This window comes from Xiphias gladius, chromosome 22, assembly GCF_016859285.1.
Source record: "Xiphias gladius isolate SHS-SW01 ecotype Sanya breed wild chromosome 22, ASM1685928v1, whole genome shotgun sequence".
Taxonomy (NCBI): Eukaryota; Metazoa; Chordata; class Actinopteri; order Istiophoriformes; family Xiphiidae; genus Xiphias; species Xiphias gladius.
In genome coordinates this window covers 3,207,635-3,223,294 of record NC_053421.1, presented here as the reverse complement: position 1 = coordinate 3,223,294, position 15,660 = coordinate 3,207,635, and positions in this window count along the sequence as shown.

The following is a 15,660-nucleotide window of genomic DNA, read 5'->3' as shown; positions in this document are numbered from 1 at the left end:
TCTTTGAGCAGAGAGGGTTACCATCTCCCATCAGTTATCATGTGACCAAATTTCCATACTGAGGTAACATGATGACAACTGAACCATCTCCATGACAATTGAGCCAACTCTATCTGCTGAGAGCCACAAGATGTCTCTAAAACATCAGCTGTTGTGTAAGATTTTTTTTGTAAAAATGTTCATATGGGACTTTGTCAGAATGTCAGGAAACTGCATAAGATTGTTGTGTGTGAGTTTGTGATCATGACTGAGAGTTAAAGGTGCTACCAGCAAAGATGGCTTTTTTTAGCGACATTAAGTGACAGCTATATGAAACTACAACAGCAAAAGCAGATGTGTCAACTCCATAATTCTGTTTTCTTTTCTAAGCACATTCTGAATATATATTGTATCTACCCAATATCCAAAAAAACGAGTGCTGGTATACATACACACTCCCACTGTGCCAATGGATGTTTGTTAGATGTTAGCTTATGAGTGGCCAGCTGACATTTGGGACACTTAATTGCACTTCACTTAATTTAATGAATTTGGAATTAGGTTTTGATACAGCATGGTAGTTAAAGGCATTACACAAAGCCCACTGGTGGCGCTGGTAACAACATGGGTCACCCGCCAACTGATGTGTCAAGTTAAGCCACTATTTCCAAGAATCGACTCTCCAAAAGCAGTTGGTTTATCACATTTGCACAACTGACATGCATCAAATGATATAACATTACATGACGCGGCAGGTGTGTGTAGAACTTCAGGCTTAGTTCACAATTGAGATTGCATAGGCACAGGGGTGCATTTGTGGAATTAAGGAGAAGAGCTGTTACTTCAGAATTAAACTCATGGATATACAGTATCACTCACACAGGCCTTCCTTGATTATACTTCATCATCTCACCTGTGTATACCTTTACTCTGTGTTTGCAACATAGCGCTGTTTTCTGTCTGAATGTGTGGTAAGGCTAAACTGATGTCAGCTTTGGAAATATAAACCCAAATGCATAGCTCATGGTGGGTAGTTCAAGAACAAAAAGAAGAGCCACATCTAAATTAAAGGTCTAAATTGTCAACAACTATAGAGGTAACGGGAATGGACTGCCATGAGTCAGTGACACTTGCACACTCCTCTAGGGAAACAGTTTTCAGAGGTGAGCAGACTCTGACACAAGCCTCACCAAGGGTGACAAGTCATGTAAACAGGCAGTTAGTGAGTTGCCCAACATGTGAATATGTCCCACTAATGTTATGTCCCACATCATCTTCACAAACTGTGAAAAATACAGTCTGATGTCTGCTAGCATGTAACTCTGCTGAAAACAAGCTACTCTACAAATTTGCGATCTAATGCATTTTTAATTGACAGAAGGGCTGAATGAAAGCAACTGGGATGCAATACGTGTGGTTACTATTAGTGGTATCATTCTGACAAAAATAAACCTAGTTATGCTAGCCTAATCCTGCATTCAGGTAATGTTGGCAGAATTTGAAGAATAGGAAAATCACCCCTCGTTCTGATGTTCGTGTTCACGCATTTTTCCAAGGTGGTTAGCCCTAGTGCTAACCAAGTAGTTACACCAGATAAATAGTCTAAATTAACTAGTGCTACCTATGCTTCCGCTAAATAAAACTACCTCTAACGTGAGCTTACTTTGTAGCTGTCACCTTCTTAATGTTAGGATATTGAATCGTGGCTACAAACAATAATAACAGAAGAATGTAATCCCCACATAAAACTCAACACTTCATATAGTAACCAATGCAGAGCAAAGCCAGTGTTAGAAATCAGGTAACCAGTCGAGTAAAGCAGATGCCATATCTGAGTCTATGCAAAAACCCAGCTGTTGCTTTGCTTCGTTCTATTGTGGTATTGTTGGACCAAGGGTTATTTTTGTCTTGCTCTGCTGCTTGTCACTTTCTCTTTTAGCCTATTCACTCTCTACCGATCTTACTCTTTTCTTCTCACTTTAATGCTCAACACTGGTGGATGGTGGCTGTTACATTTACTCCGACATGTTTGTTGTGGTCACCTTCCTTCATGGTCTTTTTTAATGTTTTACGAAGACTTTAACTTTTGTTTACACCTTGTTGCTTGCGATCAAAGATCAGTTGGTTGTTTTGGCTGGTACGAGAAAAAATAGGAAAATAGAAAAATAGGCTGTAGCAGCCAAGAAAGAAATGCAGGTGGGTGTAGTAGAAATTTTTTTTGTTTTTTATGAGAAAGAATGTAGATTTTATACATTTTAAACTACAATAGTCTCACTTTAAAGTGGTGTCTACTGTTATCACTTAATCACTACTGCCAACTCACACACTTTGAACACAATCACGGTTTTCCTATGTGGATGGATGTTCATTGCATAGAAGTAGTTACCAGTCGAGACTCATGGAGACCTCAATCAATATCATCTGATTGTTTATGTCAATCCTATTTAACACGATGTATTTGCACATAGACATCACCAATGGGTGCTGGCCTTCGTCTGTCTGGATGATTAGCTCTGCATTAACTAGGTAATTTATGTATGAGGGTGCTTATTATGACCTGAGCCTCTTACCACAGATTGCCATGCCACATCTCATTTATTGTGAGCGGAATCTCCTCATAACAGCCATTCCATAGGCTGAGAAAAGAGAGCTCAAACACAACAATTGCATCTCTCAAACAAATAAAGCCACAATGAAGTGTGTTAGATGGAAAAAAGGAACACAGTGGAAAAAATAAGTGACATTTACTCCTGTAACCTCTCTCCATCTGTGCCAAGTATATGAGGGCATAATACAGTTTCAATTTAAAATCCATTTCTCATTTCATCATGGGCCTTGTGTCGGATGTGAGAAATTAAGTTTAGAGAAAGAAAACATTCTGTTGTGCAGAGTAGGCCTTAAGTTATGCAAATATGTCTCAGAGTTGTTCTGAACTGATATACAGACAAGAATTAAAAAGGATCTCGAAGGTTGTGTTATGGAAAAATTCTTAAGATGGGCCAGTCGATCTTTAGATCTTTCACAACACTTACCTTTAATGACTAAAAGGCAATTAGCATTTGCTCAACTAATTAACCAAAATAGAGCACAAAGACAGACAGCGTTAGTGTGATTCTATAGATTTACTTTAAAATTCAGCATAATACAGTAAACTGAGGCTGGTTCATGAACACAGACACTGAATCTGAGTTAAACCCTTCTCACCTTATATACCTTAGCGAGGATTCTCCACTATTAAGTTTAAACTATTTTGTCATTTTTGGCCCCCTGCCACATTTCATCCTGTCATCCTCCTAAGATATCAACATAATGGTTTCTTTCCATGGATTGAGCCCAAAAATAAAATATAAACATGTCTTGTTCAGCATCCCACCTTTTCCACCTGTTTGAATGTACTAATACCTTAAGGTACTTTACAGACACAGAATACAAAATACAATATACCACAGTTGTGATTAACTTGAAGTGTAGATACAAAGAACCAAAGAAATCAAAGCACAAGGAATCTAAAATATGAAGAATATGAAGAATTCATTCAATTTTGACATTGGAAATATGAATTTGAAAGGTCAGCAATCTCTGTAGAGAAAATCTTGTTGGACTCGGCCTCCTCCAACAAGCACTTTCATTCCTTTTGACTTGTTCATGGACCAAATAACTTGGGACTTTTATGATGGGACCAGCCAAATGAACACTGTAGTGCAATCAATTGACTACTTCCCATGTGTAAGAGAACTGTCTGCTGTCTGTGTCCTTTATAGGCGAGACAGCTACCTTGTGATTTACCACAAAAATTGATCGTAATTTGATTGACCTAAGCACCAAAACGGATGCCATTTGGCTTGCCATCTTTAAAGTGTTATGCGTAATATAGTTTTGGTTTTATGACTGCAGCTTTACTGTTTGGTTCAACGCAATCCATCACCCTCATTTTCATTTTCAGCCAAAAAGCTCTAATAACCAACTGTTTACGACCCAACCAGCACCAAACAGGAGACAGACCCACTTAGCGACTTGCTAACAGAGCATTTATCAGCTAAAGAGCCAAATATTTTTTCTCAGGGGTGGAGACCAAAACAGACCTAAAAGGAGAGTGAATTTTCAACTTACATGCATGACAGTTCCAGAAACACAGCTCCAAATGAATGCTTAGCCATGTCAACATTTAAAACTATAATATGTCAAACCTGTTCACTTTCTTGTTCTCTTATGTCTCAAACCGAGTTTTGAGTATTGACCAAGTGACTGAATTGGTAACAGTGTGTCGAATCACAGGATTGTCAAATATAAACAGCTGTGGCTTGTAACTGAGTCAGTTTGCTGACATTGTGACTCTTCTCTATGCATGCTACTTTTACACCGCATTAGAGCATGTCACAGATAAAACTTTTCAATGGCTGTATCACACAATTAAAACAAGAAGTATCCCATTCTACTCACTCTCAGTCAGGTGGCCTAATGACAATGAAGCAACTGACTCAAGAGAATCTTGGGAAATTGAGGGAAATTCAAAAGCTGTACACTGCTGTGGAAAATCTCCTCACCAAAAAAAAGTTTGGACTAAACAGGTACATTTCCTAGTGTTATTTTTTGTTACTGCCATTTTGGAAAAATTTTTCCCCCATGACTCAGGAGAGATTTTCGGTTAAAAACTAATTAATATTGAATCCAGTAACTCAGTGTGAATTGCTTAGAGTGCCTCATATCTTTGACTTTGTTGACTTTAGACGGACATCACTCAAAAACTCGTTCCTTGAGTCCACCCTATGATCTAACATAACATCTATCACTATATGATTATTGCTAAGCATCTTTGTTTTCTAATCAGTTAGAGAGTTATAGATTATAGAGAATTATATATATAATCAGAGATGTCTGTATGTACTGGAAGTCTCTGTATGTCTGTCTGTGTATGTTTGTATTTCTATTTCTATCTTTGTGAGGAACAGTTTGAGCTTTACACCTTGGGAGTGAGGACATTTTGGCAAAAAACTTCAAAGTGCTGTTTGAGGGTTAAGACTTGGTTTTAGGGTTCAGGTTAGAATCAGGTTTAGGCTGGGGTTAGGGTAAGGGTAAGGGTTGGGTTTGGGCATTCAGTTGTGATGGTTAAGGTTAGTGAAAGGGGCTACAGAATGCATTATGTCAATGAGTGTCCGCACAAAGATAGAAGTACTAGTCTCTGTGTGTTTGCTTGTGTGTTATTATGGCTCAGTATGTGATAGGGAAGTATCTGGCTGGAGGGCTGCCAGCTCTGTTGATTCTGTTGCTAAAATCTATGTGAAGAAAATGAGAGCAGGGACTGATTGGACTGAGCAGGCCCTGGCCCTAAAAGGAGAAATGAAGACTAATGGGCATATGATTGGCCGGGGAGACGGGACACAAATGAGAGGCTGGTGGAGAGGGTGGCGGCTGGGACAATGACTAATGACAACTCCAATCCACAATCAGGACATCCACCTACTGAGAGGATCATTGGCCTTTTGGTCTGGATAGCAGGCTCATCGACCACACTCCCATTCAGTATCACACACCCACACACCCACCCACACAAACACACACACACACACACACACACACACACACACACACACGAGCGCGCGCCAGATGGACAATGCATGAAGGAGACACCAAACACATGCATACCACACTCATCATTTCAACATTTATTTTATATATATGACTATTTGTCACTTCTTAAAGTTATCGTTAACATCATTATCAGATTTATGAACCATTCTCTTCTACTCTATCATCACCAACTGATATTTAATAGTCACTCTGAACAGTTATGTCACCATTGACTACATGTTCATGTAGTAGCATCGTTGATTAGTAAATAACCAAGTCAACAATGGTCAGCTCCAACAAAGCAGAATTACTACCTGGGTAAAGTCAGTAATGACAGCAGACAAAGATGAATTGCAATGATACAGGTTTTATTAAAGTGCCTAATTTTCAGGCCATGTCTCATACAGGAGCCCTGTGTCAAAATTTAGCTTCAAGACTTTTATGATTTCAGCATAAACCACAGTAGAACAATTAGCTAATTTAATTTGCAGGGCACAATTGAAAAAAAGCAGTGTGTGTGTGAACTGTTCATTGTTAATCAATTGTTCATTAATCAGTTGATAGACTGTGACGGGATGTGAGCTTGATGAAAGCTCACATCCCGTATACCCACATCCAACAGCAGTATGCACGGTAAAGTCAAAGTAAATATCAGACATTTATGGCAGTCAGATGTCCTGTTGACTTGTTTTAGTGCAGTGGCACTGTAAGAAAATCTGAAATACTGCATCCTTAACAAATGAGATGGACTCACCATACAGGGAACAAATTGTGTGAAAATCACTGTCCTTACTTTTTTTTCCACCTAATGTATCAGTAAGATCTGTGTCTAGCTTGGATGCAGCTTTCCATTTTATGCGCAAGGCAAACACACATATTGTGTCCTGAGGCATTGATTTAGTTCGAGCTTTAGTTATTCTCCTTCTCTCAGCACTGATTCGTCCACGTGCAACCAATCATGCTTGCTTTAACATTAGTCCTCAAAAAACACTTAACTAAAAATGAAATATAATTTCATTAATTAATGGATAGATTTTTATAAAACCTTAATTATGCATTGATTCCTAAAGAATAGTATATCAGATTTAAAAGAAAAAACAGGGAGCCACTACATTCACAAGGCTTTGTGTGTCAACAGTTCTTCCAGGTATTATTCCAAGAAAGCAGTAATGGCAAATACTTTATATCAAAATGGATTATGAAGCTGCCACGTGTAGTTTTCTGTGTTAGGTAAAAATACTTCATGCACAGAGCAGGGGAGTCTTAGGGGGTCACTGGGACCCCAAAGGTCAATGTTGCCCGGGGCCTCCCTAGTGGTTTCATGTGGCCACACTTGAGACAGCTACGTCAGCTGAGCATAAATTCAAACTGCACATAAAAGCAGTTGTGTAGATACATACAGTAATTTCGATTTTTGATCGATTTACAGGTGACATATTTGACCGAAGGTTCATTAAGAAAAACAACACAGCAATGACATTTTAGCACCACAGAATGGGAAAGAACTATCGAAGCTCATGATTACCATTTTAAGGATGAACAAGATCATACATATTTTGTCGTCATTATGCACTAGACAGCACACAATGCAGTCTGAGCGTCACTGTAGACACTGAACTGTTCCTATTTGTTTCAAAGCTTTAAAGACACTTCCTGTTTACTAAAATCAGAGAGTGCCAGAGAGCAAACAGGAGTGTATGTAGAACTGATAGAAATGCTCTGCTTTCATTCAGTGTTCCACAGCCCTCTCTCTCAAAGAGAACCATCTGAATGTGCAACGCTTGTAATACTCTGATTAATTGGCTGGACTACTCCAGCACTTTGGCCTGATAGCAGCAGTGGGAGCTCAGTAATGGCAGTGTCATTTTCATGCTGCTTTAAGTGAGACTTTATTATAGGAAATAAAGTGGCTGGTACAGCTGTAAAGTGGCTGATTGAGTGGAGTGGCATTCTGCTCTTATACTTCTCCATTACATAAATCAGGGCTGGGGCACATTTGTTCTCCTGTTGTCAGTGGAAACTACATCTACACACAGTTTAGATATAGTAAATAATTATATGAGAGTGCTCTGAAAGGGCTAATTGATTGTACTGAAAGACTTTTTAATAGCGGGATGAGTGGATAACTTCACACATATAAAATCATTACAATTGTTTTTCCAAACATATTATCTATGATAAGAGTGTTAGCTGAATGCCTCAGGCAGAGCTTTGAGAAGGGTATGGTCTCATCATTGTCGTTGATCCTATCCTCATAGATAGGGTCAATGATAAGTTTTCCATTGAGGCCAGTGTGCTCAGTGGTGCACTACAGAGAACTGACTAAGAGGTTAGATGCCCTCATTACCTCCTGAATGCAGCTAAAATCAGACAGCAGAGGAAAAATAAAACAGTGGTATCAGAATATTGGTATGCCATTATTTTTCAAATAAAAGGCTGTACTCAAATAATGGTAAGGGATGTGGTCTGTACAAACAATCAAAGGCCAATAACTGATAAAGCAGGTGCAGTAATTCTACAGATTTTTATATCTTGTCTTCTAACCTCACACGGCACTCTGAGTGAGGGACAATATAGATTTCTATTAATTGGGAGTTTCTCTGCCGCACACAGCAAAGCTAAGCTGTTTCCCTCGGTGACCCTTTTAGAGGTGTGCAAGTCACAAAACACAGTAAGAGCTTGTTGCTTGCAGCCCTCTTCAGCTCACGGTCTCTGTTTGTCCTATTCCTCCTTGCAGCATTTAAAACCGAATAAAACATCAAATAGAGCATACATGTCCTTATCTAGTTGATCAGACCTAAAAGCATCCCACCGGTTTCCCAGTAAAATGTAAAGTAAAGCTGATATCTGGAAACAGAGGAGCACAGGAGCGGAACTTAAACTCCAAATCACAGAGATTCAGGTAGAAGTCACAAAAGCACTGAGAGCTAAAAGAAGAGAGACTTTTAAGAACAGAGCTTTCTATCTTGTCTCCAGCATAGATACATATGAGTATAGCTGCTGAGGACACAGCTACTGCTACCTAGCAGGACGCTGTGGGAGTGTAGTGGAAATGCATGTCGTCGTGGCTCGGCTTGTTAGGACACATCTAAAACAGACTGACCTGGGTCCATGGAAACACACTGTATGTGACAGGAAGCACACAGAAGCACAACCTTCCTCACACAAATTAAAAGTTGAAACTATGAGCAGTTAAACTTGAACACCACTGTACTGTTCAATTCATGAGCTTGCAGTGGCTAATGTTAGCAAACTTTAGGTACACACTGCTGTGTAACTGATTCAGCGTGTGGTTGTTCCCAACCAAATGAGTCCCCAACAGTGGGGGCACACACATAGTCCAGTTTTTCTATGACATGGGTTTATTATTGATAATATGCAAATGATTCCCAACTATATTATCAGTAAATCGTAATATATATTACGCAGTTGGGTGAAAAGATTAATCCATGTAGATAAATCAACTTCCAGACCAACAGAGTAAAAGCTGGTTTAGTGATTGTTTATGAATAATGTAATTAATGTTAATAACTGAAAAACCTGTATCTTTGCACCTCTATGGTACATGAAATGTAAATACTTTACATCTACGCGCAGGGGGAATTAGAGAGACTGAGGGAGAAGGTGGGGCCGGATAACGTCCTCTTGTATACAAGCTCAGTCAGCAGCGTTACCAGGTTGAATTTTTTGTGCACTGGTTGGGTAGACCTATTTTGCATGCAAAATACATTAATTATATCCACTGGTCTACACCACAGAGCTATATTTTATTTATGATAATAAATTGTATCTAGTTACACAAGGCCATTTTAGGACCGAGGTGAAAGAACTGTTTGGGTAAAACTGCTTTTAATGCTGGCACAGTAAACATTTATGGTGTTACTTTGTAGATATTCCAATATATTTGGCATTTATAGCAATGTTGTTGGACTTTAAAAGCAATGTATATGGTTTGGCAGGGGCATATTTTGAGTTCTGATATTGGGCTGTTTTTTGGGCTGGCCATTGATTTGTTACATGGACTTGGCAACTCCGCAGCCTTCTTTTGGCATGGATGGCATACACTCTACTGGCACAACTACTGTGATATCTGCTGCTGTTGCATTCTGACATTTTTGCCAGAGAACGTGGCTGAGCTAACATTATACATGTCAACAAGCTAGTGTAACAGCATTGCCTGGATGGATCTCATAGTTAGCCAGCTAGCTAATGTTAGCTGTTGCATCATTTAGGTCGAGGTTATGTAAGTGTTTACTATCATGACTGAGTCCATTCCCTCCACATAACTGATTAAGTGACAAGGCATCAACACAATTCTACTAACAGAGAAAGCAGCAATTCTCTCAAATTTAAAATACATATTTTAAACTACATCCTTTTTATTGCGTAGCGGCCTCTATTGCAGACAAATATTCAGTGTTTCCACTGAAGGCTTGAGTTTAATAGAATAGCAGCAACAACCATGAACTAAAGTAAATAGTTGACAGATACAACCCGCTTATTCTTGTAATACTGTAATGATAAACGGACTGCACTTATAAAGCGCTTTTCTAGTCTTATCAACCACTCAAAGTGCTTTACACCACATTCACCCATTCACACACATATTCATACACACTCTTTTCTCTACATACAGCGCTTTCTACACACACACACACACACACACACACACACACACACACACACACACACTCACACACCGATGATACAGTGGGGCCAGTTTTGGGGTTCAGTATTTTGCCAAAGAACTCTACCTCCTGAACCACAGCCGCCCCTAAGTGATAAGAATAAGCATGGTTGGTCATGTCATTGACCAAAAAATGATTCAAGCAGAGAAACTCTTTTAAGAAGAATAGTGTCTTTTTTTCTTTGAGTTTTTTAAGGCGTGGGACTGTATTCTTTCTTTTCTTGTTCCTCCCTGTTTTTTGGTTTAGTCCACATTATTGATTATATCTCCTAGGCCGCGTGTAGTAGCTGTTATATTCAGGCATTTGTGCTCTTGGGTCTTTGATAGACAAATCGTTCTCTCAGAAAACTGAAAATATCCGACTGTGACGCTTTCAGTTGTAAATTACAGTGCAACAGCTTTTTTTATGCAGTCCATGAATTGTTTATTATGAATATGTATGAAATCAGTAATTAATAAATGCATGACTACATATGCATGGATTCATTTATGAATTAATGTGTGACACATCACAAACTTGTGTGACTATGAGATAATGAGTTGACTTCATAGTTAGTTCAGTAGCAAAATTGCATGTAGTATAATGAACACCTTAATCAATGCCTTAATTATTGATCCTTAAGGTCTCATTTGTTGATTATTATTTTATAGTAAATCATTTGTAATTATGAAGTAATAATGAGTTCTTTTGTAATAATCACTGATTCACAATTAAAGGCTCTACCTAATCTTCTACTTATTCTTTCTACTGCTGCTATTGTATTTTTGTTATGTTTTTTGGTTACTCGCAGCATTTCCAGATTTGAATGCATAATTAACATCTGAGCGTTACTATTAAAAACTCCATCTCAAAGGAAATGTAATGTAATGTTTGCAGTACGATGCAATAAATTTAAATGACATTTTGCCAGTAGTGTTACAGGAAAAACAGCACGGACCATCTAAAAACATGACCTCAGCCCCATATGGTCTGCGACTAAGCTCAGACCATTTGGGGCTGAGGTCAGGGTGTGTGCACTCCTAGAAACACAACTGCTCCTCAAAAATGTGGGCATACAGTATGTTCCAAACAATGAGAAATATATAGCAGGCTGTGTGAACCAATCGGGACTGCAACTTTTTACTTTCAACCTCTATAGCCAACAACTGGGAAAGGAAGTTAAGAGACGAAGCTGGAGATGGAACAAATGAGAAAAATTAGCAATCTGCATAAGGTCAAGAGATTCTGAAAATTTCTAACTTTGGCGCCCACCAGTAGGAGTATCAAATACACACTTTAGCAGACACACATGTCAGTTCATACCCATCTTTGCCCCCTTAGATCTGACCCAGGTACATGAATGAACAGAAAGCCACCAGGCTGTAGATTTCACCAAACAAATAGAAATAATATCTGAAAGAGACAGTAATCACATAAATATTCTATTCAGTGTTTTGCCTTGTTCATTTGACACTACGCTGAAAACATGCACTGGAGTAGGTTAGTTTGCAATAGAACTTTTACTAATGCATAAAGTCATGAATTTTAAGCAGCCTGATCTGGATAATCTTCCTGACTCAAAAACTTCACAGATTTAATGACACCTAGCTGAGACAATGAAAAGATAGAAGCAATAAAACCACATACAGCAGAACCACAATCTACTATACCCAGCAGAACCCACAGGCCTGGACTTTAATTTACAGTGAATGAGGAATCTCTTCGCCTCACCCTACTCAAACAGTAGCTTTCACTTCATGGCTGCAGATAAAATTAAAATACCAACAGCCAAAGCCGCCATCTCCACATGGATTTTATGACAGGTCACTTATATCTTTTTTATTAGACCCACAGCCTCTGAGATAGGTTGCATCCTGCCATGTTTTTATTGTGCTGCAGCTTCCAGTATGGGGCGTGCCTGCAGCATACAGTACAAAGAAGCACGCAGCTCCACTGACACACACCAGAAATGAATATGCCATTATTCCACCTATTTGTCGAGCAACACACAAGATGCCGATGCTCAGCCAGTCAACTGGATGTGATGGATTCATTCCTGAAGACAAACCTGCATCAAACACACCAAGAGGGAAACTGACCCAGTTGCAGAATTAAATAAGATTTTATTAAAATGTTGAAAGAAATGAAGAATTATAAAACCTTTTTGCTTTTTGAGAGGAAAGTTACACTGATAAGCCACAATATTACCAGTTTTAATGTTGCCTATTTATCTATGTATCTATCTATAGATAAAGAAAATAAATAAAGAAGATAAAGTTGCTGATCAATATAACTATAGATTTCAGGAATGAAGGGTCACCTTAAGCTTCTCACTGGAATGAACGTTCAATGATCACCTGTAACACAATTCTTTTACAAAGACTATTTATAAAGAATTCATTGGTAATACATATAAACACAAAACAACAACAAAATCCATCTGATTTTCATGCCCTGGAAAGTGCCCTGATTATAGATCTACGTATGCTTCGCTACAACTACAACAACTATGATGAAAAGACAAAAAGTCTGTAGAGGACAGTCTGACTTACCTGATGTAGACTAGCCTGTCATTGGCCATGTGTCTCACACAGCATTCTCCTCCCACTCCGCTACCTGCCTGTTACTGTTTACTGAAAATAGCAAGTCTTTATGAAGATTTGGATCGGGCAATCACACAGTCCAAGGACGTCTTTTACTGATTTTCGTTTTCCTTGTGGGGAATTATCCATTTTAAGGACAGTGATCGCCTCCCCACGTGCAAAAGTTCCAACAGAACAGGTTCCCCCCTGGCACCATATTGCAGCAGCACCATTGCTGCATCCTGGGTTTAATGCCACCCAAGAAGATTGTGATTGGTTTAAAGAAATACAAAAAACCCAGAGCGTTTTTTCCCCCTTGTAGCAGAATGATAATGGGTGCAGCCAGACCGTTTCCAGCGCTGACACAGTGCTGTGGAGTCTCATTTTATCTGTTAGAACATCTCATTAGAACTAACATGGCTCAAACTCTTACACTGAGTGGTTGTGAAGCATACCATATATAGAAATTGTAACATCCTTGGTGTGACTCAGGCCAGGGGGCTTAGTGACACATCATTCCCCCTCAATCTCTCCGCATGTTTCCCGTCTCTTTCTACTGTTGGCTAGCAATAACGGCAAAAATACACCAGTATCACCAGGATCCCAGTAATTACAGAGGGTCGGTCAAAGGCCTTGCGATTCTTTCTAAATAACACAAAATGTAACTAATGACGGGCCATATGATATTTGAATGTTTTATTGTTAAAAGTTCTTGGTTAATGCTTTGCACAGAGCTAGTGTTGGTGACAAAAAACCTGTAACCTGTAATAACTGTGACTAAGATATATAGTGAGCAGGACATTACACAGCCGAAAATGAAACTTTTTAGTGCACTCTATTGGACAAAGAATGAAATGGTGACACTATTTTAAAATTATTTTAAACATGATATATATTTGGCAATTCTATGCTGACATTTACCGTTACTTAACAGCTAAAATACTGTATACACCAAGACAGTATATAAATATTAGCAATTTGATTTTACAATAAGCTCATTTCAGACGTTATACTGTATCTGCCTGGTCAATTTATCAGACGAATCACCACAAAATAACAAAATAATATAAGACTGGCTGCAGCTTTTGTTGTAGCCAAAAAATATTATGTAAAAGGGGAGATTGTGTTGCTCCATCCATTCAAGACCGGTTAAATGCATAGCTGAAAATGTAAATGACTCGTCGAGGAGGATTACGTTTTGTATGGCTTTGTCAGCTGTAGCAGAATATTTACTTTGTGTCAGGGCTGAATTTCACCCATCTTACCTGGGGGTGCACTAAAAAATGTCAGGGGGCCATACTGCTACAATCAACTTGCAGTATTGTTTTATCCTTGTTTTATGTGTGTACACTAACTGTCTTCCTAAAGGAGAAATGCTGTTTTTGTCACTGTGTGAGTCTGTATATTCGAATGCATATACAGTATGTGGATTTATCTAAATGCATTGACAACATGAAAATGCTTAAACAAAAGCTACCGTACATATCTTTTAATTATATGTTTATTTTAGTTAATTTTATCTCATCACTGGCTAAAGAATCCTGCTTTACAGAGAGATACCAACTCAGGTTGAATGCATGAGGAGCTGTACAGTTATTGAGAGGAGGCGGGAGACCTGTGCTTGTACTTGGACCAGTGCACTAGAGCTCAGCTGGACTCTCCAAGAACGTTGTTGCGGTACAGTCCCCCACCGATCCAGGCCTGCCATCTGTATTGTTAGATTTGTCCATGCATTTATTGTTTGCTTGTTTCTTGGGTTCACGTCCAAAATCCTGTCTGTGGTTTCGGCAGCAAAAGCACTTTGGTTAAGGTTAGAGAAAGATGGTGGTTTTGGCCAAATGTGAATAAACACATTGTGAATTAAGTTACTGTGAACATATTCTGTATTAAACCAGAGCAGGGTCTTTCCATAAACTTAACCATCAGCTCTGAGAGTCTACACAGAACCATAGACAGTTTAATAATAATGGAGTCACTGCAAGTGGATATTGAACTGCAAGATCAGATATTTTGGTGGAAAGCAAATACATTGTCAGAATTACTTTTTGTACAAAATGTATTTGTTTAGTTGTATAGACACGCAATTTTTTAGGAGGCAGGGTTGCATACACACACACACTTATCTGACTGCATTTTTAATCTTCAATTTGGGAGGAGTGAGAGGGAAAAATTAATTTCAAATCCATAAATCCTTTTTAGATATTAATATCAGCAGGGAAAGGCCAAAAGTGGAGATGAAAGCATACTGTTTCACAGCTTTTCACTCAATCATATCCCCTGAGCTTAATGATCTAAGAATTCAATTGAGATTCAGCGACACACCGTCCTCCAGCAGATCTTTCTACATTTCTCTGCACTTTCAAACATTAGACTTAATGACTGGAGTCTGATTTTTCAGTCCAAAGGGGAATTCTAATCATTTGTTCTGAGTAGATCTTTGGCTTTGAACAGTTTTATCATATAAGTAAGCAAAGCAGGGAGCTTGGGGTGACAGTGAGAACAAATGTTGAAAATGAACGTTCCTTTGTGTATTAGCCACAGGATATTAGATTTTTGTCTGTCAAAGGAGTGAAACCACAGCTGTTGCTCTCTATCTGCTGTTTTCAAGGTTAAATAGAGATAAAAGCCTGTGAATGATGGGAGCCCTGTGCAGGACCACACTAAAGGCCCCTCTGTAATGTTGAAGTGAGCATTGCAGATGTTAATAAAGCACCCTGGCAGAGCAGCAGGGAGATAAGGTTTGTCAGTGTGGAGATGGAGGACATTTTACTAATTCTGATTGTAATTCATTGAGAATGGCTGCAAATGTTTGGTGGTTTTAAGACCTGACGAAGGATGTCCTGACTGGGTAGCTTAAAACTGCA